The sequence below is a fragment of the Pundamilia nyererei genome, unplaced genomic scaffold (genome assembly GCF_000239375.1).
Source record: "Pundamilia nyererei isolate P.nyererei 1_Seehausen unplaced genomic scaffold, PunNye1.0 scaffold00018, whole genome shotgun sequence".
In the NCBI taxonomy this organism is placed as follows: Eukaryota; Metazoa; Chordata; class Actinopteri; order Cichliformes; family Cichlidae; genus Pundamilia; species Pundamilia nyererei.
The window spans coordinates 5,022,525-5,043,691 of record NW_005187419.1 but is presented as its reverse complement, the minus strand read 5'-3'; the positions used below and the strand labels follow the sequence as shown (position 1 = coordinate 5,043,691).

At 43.1% G+C, this 21,167-nt stretch overlaps 1 protein-coding gene across 3 annotated transcripts in view; it reads right to left on the bottom strand.

Moving 5' to 3' along the window:
- The window catches only part of lrrc4ba (leucine rich repeat containing 4Ba), a 50,570-nt gene extending 34,119 nt beyond the window's left edge, over positions 1-16,451 (bottom strand). The window contains exon 1 of one of the 3 annotated variants that reach the window (XM_005726270.2): positions 16,389-16,451. The gene's annotated coding sequence lies outside the window, so the exon portion shown is untranslated. Of the gene's footprint in view, positions 1-7,274; positions 7,308-14,177; positions 14,319-16,388 lie in introns of those variants that run through there. The other 2 variants (XM_005726269.2, XM_005726271.2) reach the window with 2 other exon arrangements.
- Between the last annotated feature and the right edge of the window lie 4,716 nt (positions 16,452-21,167).

The window sequence follows — 21,167 nt, the reverse complement described above, 5'->3', positions numbered from 1 at the left end:
AAGATTTTTTCATATCGCGATATGTTTTTTTCATTTCAGGCGATAACGATATCTATCACGATATAAGCCAAATAACTATATTTGTAAGATTTAAATGTGCCGTTGCTCACAAGTAAAATGTGAAATAATCAGCAGCTTGTTTTTATTTATATATTTATTTCCCATAATAAGTTCAACAGGGTAGATGTACTTAAGGAACATGAGACTTTTTCAGATAAATAAAGGCAAATATTGCAAACTACACAAAAGACAGCCGCTAAAGCGTTTAAGTTTCAAAATAGAACAAACAAAACAGACTAAATTGTCAATTCCACTTAGAAACAAAAATATTCATTCTAAAAATAAATCTTAGTTTGTTTTACAGAAGAACAGACAAAATTGACTAACTTTTGTCAATATCAAGTAAGCTGAGATCTAAAAGGAAATTCTCAATCTCTCCTTGTTGTATAGCTTAGCTTTTCAAACAGTTTTAACAGTTACTTTAGTCTGAGAAAAGCCGAATGACGAATTAGCGCTTCCAGTCAGAGACTGAGGCTACGTCCACACGTACACGGGTATTTTTGAAAACGGAGATTTTCCGTTTTTGTTTTAAAAAATAATCCCGTCCACACATAAAGGCAGAAATGAAGGAAAACGCTGCTATGAACATGCCAAAGCAGCAGGTGGAGCTAGATTCCTAACCGTGCAGAAATGTTGGCCAATCAGAAGTCTAGAAGCCTCGGTGGGAAAAAGTAAACAAAGCTGGGGCATAGAAGCAGAACCGAGTCGTATATGTGGAGGGACAGTAACTGTGTATATGTAAGCATTTAAACACTGCAGAGAGTAGAATTAACAGTAACAGTATTGTAGAAATTCATTTCACCGAAACAATAACGTGGTGCACAGTGTGACGTCAAAAAATGCGCACACCTTTGACGCTGCGTTTTCTCCGTTTTTCTAGTCCACACGTAAATGCAAAAACTGAGTTTTCAAAAATCTTCGTTTTCAGTGACCAAAAACGCCGTTTACGTGTGGACGAAAGGTGCAAACGCATAGAAAAATCTGCGTTTTCAAAAATACCCGGGTACGTGTGGACGTAGCGCATGCACCAGTTTATTGTATTTCCAGACTTGCTTTCGGCACAATTTACAGTGCACGCTACTCCGAAATACCTTCACACTACGGAACTTCTATGGCTCTTCCGTTCGACAATCTCTCCGGCATTGGAACCATCATCTGTTTTCTCTTCGGTAACCTTCGGTCACGCTCGGTTGATTTTTCTAGTCGGCACACTCATTTCCTCCATTACCCGGGCGGTACGGTGGCTGGCTGCTTCCCAAACAAATACACGTGTGCGGCTTGGCACTTGTGCTGTACGTAACAAGTCACGCGACGTGACGCTGCGGCTGTGATTGGTTCGGCTCTGCGCTACGTAATTTGGATTGGCTGGTTTTTTTTTTTTTTTTTTAAGAGGACAAGAGCGGCGAGGTCTATCGCGATAGTTTAATTTTTCTATCGAGAAAAAGTTATATCGCGATACATATCGTTATCTATCTATCGCCCAGCTCTAGGTAGATGTAAACCTAACCGTATCACCATCACAAACTCTGGGGTCACTGGTGACCAGGTGGAGGTTAAGAGTTTAAAATGGATAACAGGAAACAATTCAGTGATTTTTTTTTAACAGAAATGTGTTTGTATCCCATTTTAGGTGGAGGTACCATTGAAATGTAAGGAAATACACTTTATGGACAACTGAATATAGGATTGTCAAATAAATCGATACAATTGATACAAATTACTATTGGATTCGATGCTCATTTGCAACAGTATCAATACCAACAGGCAGGCACACAGCCCCTCCCCTCACTAGCAGCTGAACACATGAGCAGCAGTCACCACACTGACCGACACTTTTTGAGACAATGTGAGAGGTCAGCATAGCTCCAGTTTCAACAATGTTAAACTCATAAGTGTTAAGCTGGCAGGAGCAACATTAGCCATCTGTTATAATTCGTTATCATTAAGGCAGCAGTTAGCAGCTACAGCTAATAACAAAACCATAATGTTAATGTGGGAGTCAGGAAGCAAACATTATCAGTCCAGCCCAACAACTAGAAAGAAACAGTGGCAGCCTACCTTGACAACTCCATGTGAGCAGCAAAGAAAATCAACTGACGTCAGTTTGAGTGTTTGAAATTTTGCCTCTTTTTCATATTTTATATTTTGTTGTTTTTGGTACTGAAAATGGTTTTGAAATTGGGTTTGAAATTCTAGTATCGTGACAACACTATCCTCTTACACACGGAGTTGCTAGCGCAGTTATCTTTCACTCCTCCATAATTACATGTTCAGCTAAAGATGAATTGATGCTGGTTTGTTACAGTTGTTACAGGGGTGTAATCTGCCTGTCATAACTTAGATTACCATGTGTAATTCTTGCTCTGTATTATTGTCATTTTCTAAAATAATCCACTGATTTTTCGTAGCCCTCTTTTTGCTTTGCTGGTTTATGTAACAGGATGCATCTGTTAGGGAACAAAAATATTTTTATCTGGATACAAATGGAGATGACTATTTGTTTTTCTTCATTGACACTTCTCAATTTATTGCATTAAAGTGGGTGTTCTGCAATCACTTGTGATAATAGTGACGTGCAGCAGTTGGCTGTCACAGTCACATTATGCTTTTATCATTATGATTCTTAGTTTGGACTAAATACAGACGCTGCAGTTTGGCAATAAATTGTAATATCTGACATTTTTTGAGGTTTTAACAAGAACCTGAAGGCATCAAGTTTATCTATGTTTCATAGGAGTCTACATTTAGTACTGCATTACTGCTCATGAAAATTATATAATTTATATATTTTTCACATCACACTGAAGTCGCGTCAAACTAATGTGCATAATGTCTTTCAGCATGAGGCTTGGCAAGTATAAGTACTCCTATAAAACTCTAATATTTGGGATATTTTTTGTTTGGCAGTTTTACAGATTTGTTGCTCTTAATATTTAACTGTTAACACTCCTTTATCCCTAAAAGTTGACCTTTTTCTGCATATGAACATGGTCAAATTTGCAAATAATGAGGTGAGCGTATGTATAAGTAACAGTTGGTGCTGAAATTTCAGACTGCTCCAAACATTTCGTTTGAAACCATTTTTTTCTGCTAGTTGATGTTTTTAATTTCATTGAGCCAAAGGTCCCTAAAATAGTCACATCAGGCACACATCTGGTTGTGAGCACACAACCCCCATCCACCTGATGTTTATGAGGCACAGCCAATCAGAAGAAGGACAAATTAAAGGGAGAGGATGTAGGATAAATAATGATCATTCTGAACTGTGAATCATGCAAAAGTACTCTTAGTACAGTAGTGAAGTCTTTAAAAACAATGGAACTGGACATGCTTGCAGGCATTATATATGTAAAAGTCTTCTGTTGAACAGAATGTGTAGATTAAAATATATATAGACCTTTGGGGATATTAGCTATAACAGTTCTGCTGATAGGTTTGATCCTTGATCATTTTCTTTTAGAAATATATATTGCCTTCACAGATTTCCAGTATCAGTGCAGCTGCTTATTATTTAGAGTCTGAACACAGTGTAGGAAAAAAAACCAGGCCTGTATATGACTCAGGTGTGTAAAAGCTCGACTATTAGTTTGACGTCATTGTTGTATAACGACAAAAACATGCCAGAATTGATAATAGCGGGTAATAAGCTTGGAGGCGTTCAATTCCGATAGATGGGATAATTTGGAAATGGTTCTCAGCTGCCATTCCCATCAATGACAGAAAAGGTCACACACTACTGTTTTGCTTATTAAAACTACACAGAAGGCAACTTATTTCTGTGATACTGGTAAAGTGGTGTTAATTAATTAATTTGTTTTGTTTTGGGGTTTTTTTGTGTGTTTTTTTTTTGTGGTCATTTCAAATACAGTTTCCCCTGGGCATGTTAAAGCAGTGGTTCTCAAATAGCCAGTTTAGAGCCTGCGTATGACTGAGGACTGCATGGGGAAAATGGACACATCAGTGAAAACACTTTCAGTTAGAGTGTGTACCATGTCTGCTCAGCACAGTGCTTTAGAATCAGAATCAGAATCAGTTTATTGCCAAATGTTGAGCAGGTTTACAACATTAGGAAATTGCTGCGGTGCTTCAGTGCAAACATAGTGTCATAAATTGCGATTAAATAGACATGAAAAAAAAACTTTATGTTGTTAATAATCATTTTCATACTGGTTTAGAGTTTTTCAACCATATCCAAGGTGGCTGTTTTTTAATATTGACAGTATCTGTCACTGTTAGGAAGATTTAACCTGCTTCGATGACTAAAACAGGGGAACTGAAATTACAGACATACTCTGTTAGTTTCCTGCTGGGCTGCAATATCATGGTATGACATGAACTATGTGATAACATGATTGCATTGTTATCCTAGGCCTCAGTCCTAGTAGGCGTAGAGATTACTTTACAACCCCGAGGCAACCACTGTTTGCAGGGAAAACTGGTTAGTCAGTGGTTGTTGGAAGTTGCTGGTAGGTGAAATGAGTTGCTAAAGATTCGGTCATGCAGGCCTAAAGTCTAGTGCAGGGTTGGGCAACTCCAAGCCTCGAGTGCTGGCGTCCTGCAGGTTTTAGATCTCACCCTGGGTCAACACACCTGAATCAAATGATTAGTTCATTACCAGTCCTCTGGAGAATTAGCAGACTACCCCAGTTAAATGGTGGTGAAACTGTGGAAAGTGGAGTGCAAATCAGAAATAAAGCTGGTTTGCCTTCAAAGCGAAAATGGGACTTTTTAAAATGTACTGGTTGCAGCAGTAAGTCACAAGTTTTACTTTGACATTTTTCACTTTCCCGTTTGCGTTGCCCTTTCACTACTGCCTGGTGAGTAGTTGGCAAGCGTTTGCAGATAAGTTGGCATCTTTGATACAAACCACAGTGACTTGCTGGCTACCAAAGCCATCACATGGAGGTTTTTGGTTCTGCACTCTCTTTGAAATCTATTTCATCTACTGACAGCGACCAGTCGCCATCCAGTCAGCTGTTATACATTTTTCCCTAGCGACTTGTGGTTGCCAGGTGATCACCGACCAGTATCTAGGCCTGTGTGCAGAGGCATTAAGAGGTCAAAACTCCAGCTAGACTTCAATTACTCGACCAACATATTTGACTTTTTGCCTTATCAGAGCACATCATCAAAACCAATCTTATTTAAGATGTTATAGACAACACTTTACATAGGACGGGTACAAAGTCGGAAAAAAAAACAGTCATCTAAATTCACAAAGATATCTGAAAGTTAAACATCTACAAGGATGGGCTGATATGGTCAAGTGATTTCAGGCCAATCACAGACAAAGGGGAGTGTCCAAGAAGAAACATGGGTGGAATGATGTTTAAATTTTGCTCCATAATGTCTTTGGACGTCAACACCAAGTGAGCACACAGTTTTGTATTTTTGGTACCTATACTTATTTTATTTAAAAAGTTGATATGTTTCCATTTTGACCCCGACAAAAAGCCACAAGCCAAAATATGTCAGTCAAGTGAGTGTTGCTGGAGTTTTTCTCTCTTCTGACTTTATTCTCTCCTCAGTGCATCTTGGAAGTGGGTGAATTTGTGCCAAAGACCTCTATTTATTTATTTATTTTTCATTCTTATGAAAAAATTATGATAGCAAGGGCTGCACTTTGAGAACCATATGCTAAAGGACAAAATACACTTTAGCATTTCCACTGCTAAGGGAGCTTAATGGTTTGCACTATTTAGGTAGTGGCAAAGCCCCAGAGTGTGCACTTTTTGCTGTGTATAAATTTAATGGTTGGAACCTGGTTTGATGCACATCCATGTATCAGGACAAAGCTCGCTGCATCTCTAATTGGAGTGAGGAGTCACTGCGATTCAACAGTGCTGTGCAACAGCCCCACTTTGAAGTTAACAAGAGCATTTTTTTATATGTAACATTAAGTCGAGTCCCCCACACACTTACATCATTTACACACACACACTCCAAGCTAGCCGCTCCGACTGAGCACCTTTAATCACAAAACGTTTGTTTCTAATTAGAACAAGTAATGTCATTACAAGTCTTCCTTTACTACTCAAGGTCAAAGTGAAGGTCATCAATACATGATTTCACAAATGGAGTTGTGGACTCTCTTCCAGCTACATAGTGTAGAGTAAAAATGAGCAAATGCCTGAGAAATAATGAGAACAGCAACAGTTTAAAATAAAAACGATTACGATATTAACTGCCTGTGCAAGTGATGTGCTATTCTTTAAAGCAAAGGAGAATGCTATGACTGCATATGTTCTATTTGAAAAACATTTTCTGTTACATGACTGCAACACACCACTCAACTGTCTGCTCACTATAAAGAAAAATAAATTAGATTAGTTATAAAATGGGACGTTTTTAGCACTGATGCTGTCATATTGCTGGTGTTTTGCACATTAACAACATACAGAACAAAGTGAATTATTTAACCAAAGGAGTTCTCTGCAACATATGATGCCAGATTTTACACTGGAACAAGGCTCAGCGTTTAACTCGGACAACACGGGTGGAAAAAGGGAGAATAAGTATTTACTAAGTGTCGTGCAACATGTGGAGCAGAGGTGGGTACACTTTTATTTTGTGTGCATCTGTGTGAATGTCTCCGGCGAATCCTCGCGGTTTTACGCATAAACCTTCGTCTTTTTCCCAAACAAACCGACGGCGTGTGCGTTCATGAGTGAGTGATAAGCAACACGCTCTCGGCCCCCATCCATTCAGGCCTCGCCCCAGCCTTCTCTATGAGTGACACACTGACTAATACACAGACAGATAAACACTCACACTGACAAACACGATAAGGCTTTGCCCACAAAACACTGACACGGACTGACTGATGGACGTCTCCATGGAGACTAGTCACCAAGACTGACACAATGTCTCTCGCCGCTGAGCGCCGTGCCAACTGAATCAGAGAGGTGAGGGAGAAGAAATGGAGATAGAAGGCGCGATAAATAGTGTGCAGCACCAGAAAGATTACAAAACAGCGTTGAAATGTTCCGGCCTGCGTGTGGATGCAGTGCAGATCTGCTCTAAAGCGCCACGTGATCGTCTTCGCTGCCCTCCGATCGGCTCCTCTCACACCCTAGTCTCACCCCACCACTTACACCTCTCCATCACTTTTCCCCCTTCACACTCCTCTTCTCTCTCTCTACCTCCTTTGTGCTCGTCTCCTCGCCCCGCTTTCCTCTCTCTACACCTAAGGCATGTTTATTTCCACACCTCACCTCCTCTGCTGATTTCTCCACCCTTCTTCCTCTGCAGGTTCTTCTCTCCAGCCCATCTCTCTCCCTCTCTGTCTCATTCCCCCCTCTCTCCCTCTCTCTTACTCTCTCCCACGCTGTGCGAAATGGAAGCTCTCACAGAGACCTGAGGTTGCCATAGTAACCTGCCATAGTAACCACTCACCATCTTGCGTCTCTCCGTCACATCGGCGGGGGCTCGGGGCGTCCGCGGCCCTGCTCTGCAGCTCCCAAAGCGGGGTGTCAGTTCGCTAAACCCTGCAGTGTGGAACCGTGGAACAGTCACTGGATCGAATCTGATTTTGGCCAGACAAAAACTCTAAATGACTACGCCTCTAAGAAGAGAAATAACTGCGTGATAACTGAAAAAACAACAACAAATATTTTATCTTCGGATTTGTTTGATCGGTCAGGTCACTGTAAACCCACAGCTGAGAGGAAAAATACAACCATTAAAGGAACAGTTCACTCCAAAATCAAAGATACAGGCCCGTCCTCTAGACTGTAGTGTTGTTCATCCATCTAAATTAATCTAGTATGAGTGCCCTGCTTTTAAAGCTATCAGCTGTTCAGATGCCTGCCTTCTCTTGGATGTATTAGAACTAAACGGCACTCGCCTTGTGGTACTCAAAAATCCAAACTCAACAGCAATGCCAGAATTCATGACCCGGGTACTCTAAAAGCCCACAAACTTTGATGTGAGCAGTTTCATTTAGTAACTATTTTTTAACTTTTTTTTTCTCTCGCTCTATGCACCACTGCTCTGTCACTCTTAGAAGCTCTACTCATCCAGTGAACGCAGCAGAGAGAGGGAGACCTCTGTTCCTGTGCCAGGAGAAGTCGTCGTGATGCTGACCAGAGTTTTTTTTTTTTTTGCAATGCCTTTAAAAGAAATCCTCTACAGGGGTGTGAAAAGTCGCTTAATCTCCCAGCAAAGTTGCTAAGTTAGCAGCAGTGAGGTCATCTGAAGTGTGATGCTCACTACTGGGAGTGTGAGGGAGGTCAGTCACACAAGCTGAGTATACAGTCAACATTTTATAAAAAAGAACCAAATCTGAAAATTCAGAATTAAATACTCAACAAATGGATATCCAAATGATTTAGTATTTGGCACAGTCTAATTTTTGGTCTTTATCTACCTGCAAAGACAGGTGAATACCCATGACTGCAGCATGGGTATTCATCATATTAGCTAACTGGATGTTTTCTGGATTGGCCGATGTAGACAGTAGAAAGAAAATAGCTCCTAAGGTGAAACTGATCACAGCAAGGTTTGTGGATTTTTAAAAAATTAGTATTTTTTTGATAAATGTATCATGACTTCTGGAAAGAGAATTTTACGACTTCAATGGTATTTTGTCATGAGTGTAACAGATCTGTTTTTCCTTCTCCTTGTGGGATGTTTGGTTCGGGTGGTTTAGTGTGTCGATATATGATAACTGAAATGTGCAGGTACTTGGACATGATTGATGTGCCATCTTTCGGCTTGCAGATGATTGGCTCCAGGCTGAGGACAGTCTGGTGCCATCGTGGGCAGAGATTTATTCATCTTCCTCCTATTCCAACCTGCCACACGTGTTTCCACCTGTAGCTTTTGCTATGCGATTTGCTTGATAGACTGAAGGAGTTTGTAGTGGTAGGATGCTGTTTCTTTTGACATTTTCCCCATGCTGGGCAGGCAAGTTTATGTATTTTGGTTTATTCCTATCAGTTAGGTCGCCTTCGGTATATTTCTTTAGATAGAACTCTTGGTTATTTTGGTCTTTGGTCACTTTAAAGATAACTATATCAAGTTCAACAAGTTGTTTCTGTGCCTGATCGGGAAAACTAAGATTCTTCACGTTTCTCAACCACCCCACTTTTGCACTTTGAGCACCACAAGGCAAGTAAGGTCTAGTTTTTTGGTATTCATGAGAGGGCAGACATAATATCTCCAAAAGTACATAGCAGCTCACACCAAAGCAATCTAGATAGATTGGTCTGGGATGTTCTAACTCTTTAAGTCTCTATTCTAACAGAAAAGTTCAAACTAAGCCTCACTGAGGCTTTAGTATGGGAAGTGCCTTACCATATCAACTGTTTTGAGTTTGATAGAGAAATTTGAGCCTGAACACCTCGCCACTGCACCACCCAATCTGAAAGCTACCACAAGAGAAATATGCAAGAGGGGCACAATATATAAATAAACCAGTACAACTGAGTCAACACTCTACATATATCGCGGGGAGTCCGGGGACTTGGAAAACAAACAGTGAAGACGTGCACAGGTTCATGTGATGGCACCGAGAGTAATCGTCCTAACCATACAGCAGAATCTGCGATTTATCACAGCGATGGCGCGTAGCTTTGCTAACTGCCTCCTCTGGGGCCCTTAACGGCCTCCAGGGACGGCTGCTGGCATGTCTTATCGCCCACCCCCACCTCAGGAGCCGCCATCTCACAGTGACATCAGCACAGCCCCCATTGCTGCCCCTGAAAATACGACAACCTCCAACCAGCTACAAAAAGGACGTTTGGATTACGTGTCATCTTGTGCGACAGCATGCCCACGCTTCTCTCCAGGCATCTCATTGTGATCTCTCAGAGCGCCGTGGAAACCAAACCTGTCTGTGTCAGGCTTGAATCACATGTAAAAACAACAGCGGGAGGAAGAAAAAAAAGAGCGAGAGAGAGAGAAAACATTTAGCATCACACTTTGGTCATCAGGATTATAATTTCATGCTTCTGTTTCTTGCCATCTCCATCATCAATATTTATACTGTCATCAGCATCAGTATGCCACAACTGTTGTGCCTCCGGCCGGCACAGCCAGCCAGTGAGGCAGACAGAGGAGGAAAGGCCTCAGCCCGACTCTGCAATGCTGTATTGAACTCTTATGCCACCACTGACCCGAAACAAACTCCCTCAAGACTCTGTTCATAGATGCAGCCAAGCCAGCAGTAGCTGTAAAGCAGGGTGGTCATTGAGGCTTGACCGCCTTCATTACCCAATCACATTTACTAATACTTAATCTAACCAGGAGAAGATAATATCTCTTCTATTTGCCAAACTCAATATCAGACACTCAGAGCTGACCGCTCTCTCTGGCGAGCTCATTTCAGACAGCACAAACCGAAACTGCATCCTGACTGCCACTCACGGTGACACGAGGAAGAAACAGCCGCTTTCAGCCATCTTTACTAGGAGATGATCGGATTTTCGAGCACCTCCAGGCAGCTCTCCCAATGTGCCTTCATGAACTCATGAGGTAGGAGGGGGAAGGAATCGCCTTAGTTCATTTTTTCAGGCGTCGCTCTTCACTTTAGGTCATGATGAGAATATACTCCTCAGGGGAAATCTCACCATTTCTAATTATGTCAATTCAATGGATTATAGCTTTCATTTTGTGTCATTAACCATTGCCAATCTTCCAACTATTATTCAATAATTAATGTCTGGACAATCATCATGTTCCCCAAAGGGCCAACACCCAGGCCTGGACAGAAGACTCAATCAAACCAATCATGGCTAATTATACCCACCGCGCCATCATAGGGAGCTTAGCATTTCTGCTCTGCACGGGTCAGTGCTCATGCACTCCCTGCCCCCTGGTTGCGGGGATTCAAATTGTGCCACATCATGCACAAAAACAGAATCTCGGATATCCAGGTTCTGGCGTGGCGTGAGCACGTGGCGACTGTGTGCGATACGATCCCAGCCTCTCAGATGGGTCCCTCGTCGTACTGCATTTTGAGCTGAACGCCGGAGGTTCCTCCCACAATTCTCTGCCTCTCTTGGCTGATCAGTGACTCTCCCTTCACCCTTCAACCCGTGTACATCAGCAAGTCTTGCAGCCATCAATCAGTGACACCGCCGCTCTATGAAGAGATCAGCGGCCAGCTTGCCCTGATTAGAACAGTTTAAGTGTCATCTATAATCTCTATCTGGCTCTGGCTCTTTGTCACAGAAATGAGTGCGTGTGCATAAACACAAAGGTATGCACAAACTCAGGCAGACACCATATTTAGGGCAACAGTTACTCCCTTTGCATTCTAATGTAGCAGCGAATTAATGCAGTCCATTGTCCTTTTACAGTAAGGGGACAAAGAAAGGCAAACTACACTTTAACCAGATTAAAAGCACCCTGGCTTCATTTGGGAGATGCACAAATCATTGGGACAATATTTTAGGGGGCAATCATTTATATGCTGGACTCCTCTCATGCCCTTTGCCACCTAGGGTGTTTGTTTTTGGAGGATTTGCTTCGACTTTTATATATCTCCTCTGGAAATAATCCGCAATGGCTCCACTATTCCGACAACGTTAGAGCAGTGGGGGGCTGAGCATTATCTCAAAGTCACACCTTCCCTCTAGGCCAGGTGTGCAGGTGTAATTTACCATGTCCCTGTTAACCTGCTTGCTTGTTTTCATCAAGCTCATCGGCCATGCATAAGTGGTGTGCCTAGGAAATTAAAGAGCAGCTTGGCCTGATTCCTCAAATGACTGAAATTGCTCAGCCGGTGCTTAATTTGTGACACAGGAAGGAGTCAGTGGGATGTGTGTGTCTGTGTGTTAAATTTATCAGGTGACAGTTGAAATTTGCAAGATGACCCACATGCTATTTCTTTTTTTAAGTGGTCAGACTGTAGAAGAGGTTCAGAAAATCCTTCAGGAAAGTGTTGACTGCTATATTTTATTTTATTTATTTTTCCACCTTTCGCACATTTTAGAATTAAAAAGAAAATCTGCCAAATGTCCTTCCTTTGGTTGCCGACAATTTAGACCTTGGAGCTACCAGTGTCTAAATGTTCCCGTTACATGAACAGAGTCCATGAAGAGGAAATCAGATGAATAAAACATTCCACCTGCATCCCATTTAACTAATCTGTGTTAACCTTTCCTTGTGAATCGTGACATTGTTCAATTTTAATAACATGCATATTAGGTCAAGAGGTGTCATGACTTTGCACCTTCAGGACTTCATAGAGATCTGACCTACTGTAAGTTGTGCATTAGATTCCCCCTATTTCAAGGTCTTTACTCATTCAGTACAGGGTCTTCTTGATTTTATTTAAAATTAAAATCCCAATAATGAGGATCACAAGAAATCACGTCCCCCCATCCATAAAAACCACATCACAGAAACTAAATAGACTGCTGTCTTGTTTGAGTGGTCACAATGTGGCTGTCTTTCAGTAAGTGAGGTAACGCTTCGGTTTGTGGGGTTGGTGGGAGGAGGGTAGCAGCAAAGTTCAAGATGAACAAATTCCGGTGACATTCCGGCCTGGCTTTTGCGGCAGTGAGATGTCTTGATATTTTGAAGCGCTGCCCCGAGCTGGAGCACCTTGGCTTTAAATGCGATATCATGTGACAAGCTTTTCATGAAGCCCGAACCTTGCAGTTACTGGTGATGTTGTAAATACAGTTCACGATCAGCTAAGAAAGAAGCCTCGCTACCTCACTATTGACCATAAACCAATATGATTGGATGAAATACATGCTTTTACGAGCAACATAAAAACTTACCATCCTCTTAAAGTTTTACGTCTCTAGGCTTATTTTGGATCCAATAGAAAGGATGTGCAGTGGAATGAGAGCCCATAAATGGTATATGTCGTGGTCATTTGCTCGACTGTTTAGCTACAATGGTGTAGAAATTTATAGGTACTGTAAAGAGCTTTGAATTGCAGGGTGTAAAATGCAAGCAGCAAACAGTTCTACTTTAGCAGTATGAGAGCATGGGAGGAAATCCATACTGACACAAGCCATCTTCCAGTTAAAAACACACACACACACTTCTTCTGAACCTCCCTGAAATTCGGCTTCATTTTCTTCCTTCCAGGCATGCAAATCTGCTAAAATGTACACTGTTGGAGGGGCTTCTCGGTGCATCAACACCCCCTTCCCCTTCCCACACATAACTACAGACACACACAGATCCTTCCAACCTTTTTCTTGTCTAATCCTGCCCCAGTGCCCCAGTTCACCTTCCTACACCCCATTAATAACCTATTCTGTCTGTCATAAAACTCAGGAGATCATCCAGCTGGTCCACAGCACACACATTGCCAGCAATCTCCTCCCGCTAGTCCCAGTCGGTTCGGATTTCTCTCAAACACTGCACATTAGCATTTAAATCCCCTCATAACCATATCATTGTGTTGCAGATAGAGGCAGTAGATCTTCATTCATCAGTCCTAATCTATCTGTTCCTTGTTCTCAGCCGGAGGGGCCCCAGGCTCTGACTCAGAGCTTAACCCACCGCGCGTAAGCCGCAAGGTGCCTGCGCATTTTCCTCCAAATCTGGGGTCATCAACAGGGGCCAGCGAGGGTAGCTGAAGCCCAACACACACACATTAACATTGTAAACTGGTCCGATTAGGGGGGGTTTAATTGAGTATATTTGAGTGAAAGCTGCGCGTTAAACGGATCATATATTAAGCCCTGTCAACAGCTTGTGCTACAGTGGATGCTCCTCTTATCTCCAAGGTTAGATTAACTTGTGCTGAAAAAGCACACAGAACACAAACAGAAACAAGAAATACATCCCAAGGAGCTGGTGCAAAGTTTGAACTGCGCATACGGACCAAATCCAATCATGCAAATCAATAGAATTGAATCGATTCCCTGTGACACACGTCTGTCTTGTTGTCACGCGTAATTCCTGGATATCAGCCACCTTTAGAGGCCTCTCTCGGATTCCAAACGAGGACAGTTCCCAAATCACATCCGGTCATGATACACGCAGATTTCCAACATATTAGTAGTTTGTAGCGCGTGAAATGCACTTAACTGTCCGCCAGACTCTCTCTCTCGCGCGCGCGCACACACACACAAGCGGACACACCAGACAAACACCAGAATGTCACGAAACTGCACCCGGACTCTGAATGTCATCGAGACACTTACCTTTATTTTATTATGCTACCATCAAGTCCTGAAACACATCTTCGCTCAAAGCGCGCGTGTCGGTACTCCGAGAGCTCTCACCTTCCCTCAAATAACAGCGTATTCCACTGCAGAGCCGCCGACGCTGTCTTCTCTCCCTCCTCTCGCTCTCCTCTCTCTCTCTCTCTCTCTCCTCCGTCTCCCTCACTGTTTCTTCTCTCTCTCTCTCCCTTTCTCTCTTTTTCTCTCTCCCTCTCTGATTGATTCACCCTTTCCAAGTGCTGCGCTTCTACCGCTGGTAATGAGAATTGTCTCAGACATCTTCAGGTGGATGGAACCACTGGTCGATTCAGAGGGGATGGGCTACACTGCCGGGACAGTTTTTCTTTTTCTTAAAAAATAAATAAATAAATAAATTAAAAAAAAATAATAATAATAAATATATATATATATATATTAATGTAAAGGAGGAACACAGAAAAGGACATCAAATCCAAGCCAATAAATTATCACAACATCAGATTTTGTCACAAAAATCAATAATCCTGTTTATGTAGGAACTATTTTCTTTATATGCTAAGTGTCAGCTAATAAAAAAATATATATATATATATAGTTATTTTAAATTCTTACTTTTGAAGCAAAAAAAATGTTAAATGAGTGATTTGCGTTGGTCTGCGTTGCACATAAAACCTAAACAGTCAGTTGCAAACGCGCTCGTAGCATTAAACAACCTATTAATAACGCAAAAATGGGATTACATAATAAATAAATGCATCCAATGTAACAGTAATTATCACCTTCCTATGTGCTATGATTATAATTAGTCACAGGAACCCACACTTTCGTTGCATTTCACTATTCAGCTGCGGTGTTTTTTTTTTACATTTGATCCCAGAGACAGTCACGCACGTGTCCATATGCTCGCATAATCTCTATAAAATGACGGTGATGGTGCTGTTTACTGCTTGTTACAAGGAACACTGCTGCTTGGTCGGTTCCCTTGGCAACACTCACGCACACGCAGTGCTGAGCCCCACCTGTACAGCGCTACCTCGTTGGATTTGAGTCCTGCTGCCATTGTGGATCCCGTCGTACGTGTGGCATATACAGTATGCGCGCGGGTATATTGATTGGCATCCTAAGATGGAGGAAAGGAGGGGTATTGTGTTGGGCGCGGGGGGTTGAGCGTGTTTATTTCCCAGAAATTAACTTGCCTTTTTAAAGAATGTGAGCACTAATGTGATTGGTTTCAGGTGATGACAGTTTGGGCAAAGCCTCTCCGGGGATAGGTTATTAAATGTGGGAGTGAGGCGAGGTTTAAGGTCAGGTTAAGGTTGGAGGTCTGCTCGGGGTTGAGTTGTCAATCACTTCAGCAAGATATTAGCGGGGAGATGTGCGGTGGGTGGTTGAGCGTGTGTCCATCAGATAACAGAGGGTAAGAGGGAAGAGGGGATGAGTGTGTGAGTGCTGTGGGGGGATTCAGACGGGTGATTAGTGCTGGATTGATAATGTTCTATATCGAGACTCAGTGGATCACTCTTCTCACATTCTTGCACCTCAACGCCAGCACTTCATCACAGGCACGTGTTTTCATGCACACACTCCTCACACACGTGTCTTCCTTCCAGCACTGCTCCCGGCTATCGCACACACACACATATACACACATACAGGCATGATTTAGATGGGGATCAGGGTTATGATTGACCCCTGCATATTTAGTCTGGATGCAGCAACAGGGTGGCCAACCTGTTCCTCTCTCTTATTAAACATTGCACAGTGCACACTCTACGTGGCCTTGGCTGCTCTCTTCCACTTTATGCACAATATGTTCTCGCTCACTTGACCCCCACTTCCCCACCCCCACCAAACCTCCCCCACACACAAACAGCCCCACGCTCTGCAGTGAGGGTCTAGCAGCATCCACGCTCTGTCCCAGTCCTCTGTAATTCCAACAACAACGGCTCTCGCTCAGTGCTTTTTGCATTGCGTCGCTCCTTCGCCCTTCTCTCCACCCCACCCTCCCTCCTCCCCTGCTGCCTTCCTGCCTCCCTCTCTCTCGCTCTCTCTCTCTCTATTAAATTTCCAGTCACACAACAGTGCAGTGGATATCCCTCCCTCTCTCTAACTCTCACACACTCTCCACCAACACGTCCCTCCTTCCCTCCCTACTCCCTGTCCTCCTCTCCCTCCTCTCCCTCCTCTCCCTCCTCCCTCCCACATACATACCTCAGTAGTCTGTGGAGGTGTTGTCGTCGTCCCGGATCTCTCCCTAACGCTCGCTCTTGATATTGACTGTTCTCTCCCCTCCTTCACTTTGAACCTCTCAATCTCGCTCACTCTTGATATAAGGCTGCTCTCTTTTCACCTCCAGTTGTCTCACCTCCCCCCTCTCTCCCTTTCTCCTCCCTCCTTGCCTCATTATTTAAAAGAGCCCCCTCACATTTCCTCCTCTTCCTCCCCATCCCACCCTGTTTGTATCTCTGTACTGCAGTGTCTGCTCAGGCTATATGGTATGGAGTATAACCTTCCCTCCCCTCTCTCTCCCTCTCTCCCTCGCTGTGGTGGGTGTGCGGGGCTCGCTCCATCAGGCCAGACTTTAACTGACTGATTGAGTGGACACCACAGGCCGATAAATGAATAAAGATGGGAGCCACTGTGAGGATTAATGTGCCTCATATGAAGACAAAAAGCTTGCCATCTAGTATTTCTGCCTCTGCCCTGTGGATGAGGTTGCTCACGCCTTCTGTGCTCTGCCTTGTATTGCTGTGTGTTATGCTGTGCTGGCATATTGGTTGAGAGATGTGCAGGCGCTCTCTTTGCCCTGGGTTATGTTTAGGTCCTGTGGCCTCGGCGGTAGTTGCTGTGCCGGGGTGAAACCTCTGCCATCGCCTTACTGCGCTGGAATGACGTGGTGAGAGGAACTGGGGCAGATATGCCGGTGGTGTTGGGAACAGGCCTCCTGCCTTTCTCCTCCTGCCGCTCCCTTCTCACATGCTGTCTCAAGACTGAACTCTTCGCAGCCTCCGAGGCCCTAACAGAGCCCTGATCCGTATCTGATGGCGAAACAGCACGCCACAGGCTGCAGAAATCCTAACCCGTTTGATACCAAATTGAACATTCTGGCTGTCGTGACAAGCAAGCAAGGGTTGAATGCTCCAACGCTTATGGCAGTGTAGACCATAAAACACTTGGCTTTCACCCACAGAAAAACAAGAAGCTCCTTTAAACACAAAGTTAATCAAGCCTGTATCTGCAACACTAAAGCTAATACTCCTCCCTTATCACTAACAGCCCTATCTGGCAACCGCATCCATTAGGGCTCAATGGAGACATTGATCCTCCCACACCCAGGCCAAGTGGACCTCGACCACAAAGCTCCTGAAGACACATCCAATTTTAGGTGTTATACGCTGCTCTTACCTGCCTCCTTTTCCTCATTGTCTCTCCACATGCACCCTAATCTCATCATCACATCTTCAAACATGACCACCGCAACTCATTCGCACTACGTGGTGAGGCTGAATAATAAGACATGTCTCTCGTGCCTTTCTGTCTCTCGCTCCTGTCAACACCTCCTCCGGCAGGGCGTAAAGCAAACTCTGCCACAGGCCTATAAACCCCATTATGCCGAGCAGTACTTCTTGCACCATGCTGTATAATCTTCATCTCTAGCTTATAGCCAGGCCAAACTGGCCCTTAAACTGGTCCGCTGCTTTCCTCGCGGTGGCAACGCAGACAGCAATAACCAAAATGTCACCCAGCCATCAACATTTTAATTTCAGGCCCAAACCACTTTGCAGTAAAAAGTGGTCAAACAGCACAGACTATGGGCATACTGTGTGTGAGGATGTGTCCCGGCACGTAAGGGTAACTGCACTTAATATGTGTAATCGTCTTTTTAATGCAAATGTCATAAATCTATATGAGGCACACAAAAGAAAATATCTTTACTCAAATGCTTGATATTGGAATGTTCGGTATAAAGCACTGAGTTGTTTTATGGTTAACTTGCACGTTTCATATCACATTCAGTGTCTTTGTTCCACTTTCATATGCCAGTATTTTAAAGAAACCCATTCTAAAGGTACTTGTTTTAATTTCCCGTTTTTGAAAAATGTTTAAACTATTCCAAAGTGAACTAAACTAATCAACAAAATCTTGCAGAAACAGCTGCTGTTACTGTACATCCAAAAATCAAACAAAGCCCAAATGGTGCCAGGTTGTACTTTCCTTTACTAACAATTTGTACCACAGGACAGTGCAGTGTGATTTTAACCAGACAAGGCATTAAAATGCAAAATTTAACAATATGTATTATATATAATTAAAGTAGAAGAATTTATTTTAAAACCTTTTTAACAAATCTACAGGTAAAAAGCTTAGAAGGTCAATTCTGCAGAGGGGGACCGCAAAAAGGACATTTAAAAGTTAGCACGCAAAGAAAAAATGTTCTTCTTCTGATGCCCAGAAAACACAACTGGGTCCATCCATGCATTTGATTAATTCTTTATCCAATTCAGGTAGAAAGGGTGGAGAAAGAGCGAAAAAGAATATTATTGTGTTGGAGCTAAAAGCACCAAGAGGAGACGAGTATATGGAGGAGAGTGGCAGGGTCAAGGAGTGCCAGAAGCAAGGCTGGAGGGCAAGGTACTTCTCTGGGTGCTTCATGGGACAGTTGCTCTGCCAGGCCTACACTGGGCTTGGCATCACAGGAGAGAAAAAAGGCTACAGAGAAAGCGTCAAGATGGCTGATGACAAAGAGTGGATATTTGTGGGCAGCTGCCAGGGCAGAAGTAGCGGTCTGATTAATCCTGGCTGTGTCGCCTGGCTGAGGGTGTATCAGAAGGGCATCCAGTTTAAAATCTTTGCCTAATCAAACATGCATATCATCAACAATATCATTTTCATACTGGATTGGTTGGAGCCTGGGATGAAACACCAACTGGCTCTAGTGCTGTTGGCCAACAGGGTGCCAGTGGGAGACAAAGAAAGAGGAACGGGGGAAAGCATGGTAGAAGGACGACTCGTGGATGTAGTGAAGAAGGACATGCAGAGAGGTGGTGTGACAAAAGAGAACACTAGGGACAGGGTGAGACAGAGGCAGACAATCTGCTTTAGTGATACCTAAAGGGAGCAACCAAAAGAAGAAGAAGAAAAAACATATCTTTGGACTGTGGGAGAAGGCTGGAGTACACAGAGAGAACACACAGGCACAGGGAGAAACTCCACACAGGGAAGCCCCAGTTGCCCTGTGGCTTCATCTCAGAACATTTTTGCTGTCAGATGACAGTACTGCACCTCGGTGCAACAGGTATCAAATCAAAGTGTAACTGTAAAAGACCAGCTTTTAACATGGAAATTCTACAAAAACAAACTGTTTCCCCAGAGCCATTACCAGCGTCTGCACCTCTGTGCTACTATTCACAACACTAGTTGAGAAACTGTCTCAAACTTTAAACAGTGTTACGGCCCTAGCAGGGCCTCCTCCTGAAGGTGCCTGTGTGGGCGTGTCCCACCACCTCTTCTACCTGAGGTGCCACCTTTCCCTTTTGTGCAGCTGACTCTCATCAGTAATTAAAGAGATTTAAGCCCAGGGAAAGGTGATCTCTGGGCCAGAGTGCCATTAGTGTGGTTGCAGCTAGTGAGCTGCATGTCCGTATTTGCAGTTAGTGAGCTGCTCTCTCTTTTTGACTTACTTTTTACTTTATTGACCAACGCTTGAGTTTTGTTTGTTTTCCTTAAATGGTGATAGCGGCTTGTCCGTCTCTTTTAGTTGAGCTACTTCAATAAAACTATTTAATTTAACCCTTTTGCCTCCTTGACTCCTTTTCCTGACCCGGACACTTTTTGTTACTTCCTCCTCACCGCCTAGACCCCTCAGGGGAACGTAACAACAGTTTCAGGAAATGTCTGGAAACTAGCTGGATATTCAAAATGTGGCAGAAATATTTCTAAATATGCATGAATTGTTTTATTTTACAGAACATGTTTGACCAGAAGCTGCATGAACTTGCTGAGCACTTGTGGCCATAGGAAGTTTAGTTATAAACTTTCCCTCCAAAAGAATTTCAGCAGTGCATGTAAATGTGACAGAAGCTTTGCCAGAAGCCAGACGGAGCACGGTGAATTTATGAGCTGCTTGTTTGATAATTTAGCAAAAGGTCTTAAACAGACCCAAATGCACAACACCAAAGAGGCACACAGTTACAATTCACTAGCTGGGCCCACGTCCTCATTTTAGGTTTGACAGCGTTTTAGTAGGTAAAAGTGGATGCATTGACATGAATTGAGCTGCGGTTTGGGGGGGGGGGCCTCGAAGGGGACTGGTGATGGCTCCCAGGCCTGGCAGATCCCCATGTACTAAATAGAAATGAAGAAGTTAAAGAATTGAGAACAAGGAGGGAGGGTGGGGCACGGAAATGAACAGCTTGCAGAACAGGGGGAACCTATGTAGATGACAACCGGAAGGAGGGTGTTTGGAGGCGTGGTCCTGCTCCTGAAATTCCGATACATAATCTCAAAGAGAGAGAGAGAGAGATTTCCATCAATGCGATATTCCAACTAGATTTAACAAGGAAATAAAACTCTAAAAGAGGAAAACAGGAAGTTACTACAAGGCAGATAACACACTGAGGCATGAAGACAGGGAGAGGGGAACATGAAAACTAGAACTACAAAGGAGTACAACAACTATTTGAATTATTTAAAAAAGGATCAGGACCACATATGTACTTTTTGTTGTCTATACATATTTTTGGGAAACTTGACTGTACTCGGTGTGTTGTGGAATATCAAAAGCTCAGTTACTTCTGCTGACAAGCTTAGCTTTTCTTTTTAATATAATTTGTTTTTGTCATTTGACCCAGAATTAGAGAACGTGAACTTTTCTTTTTACTGCAGTCACATAAGATCTCCCCGGAGAAAACGTGTTTCACTCTGAACATGAGATTTTTATAAGGTTTGATGTGTGACAACACTGCTCAGCTTGACAAAAGCATCTATCCT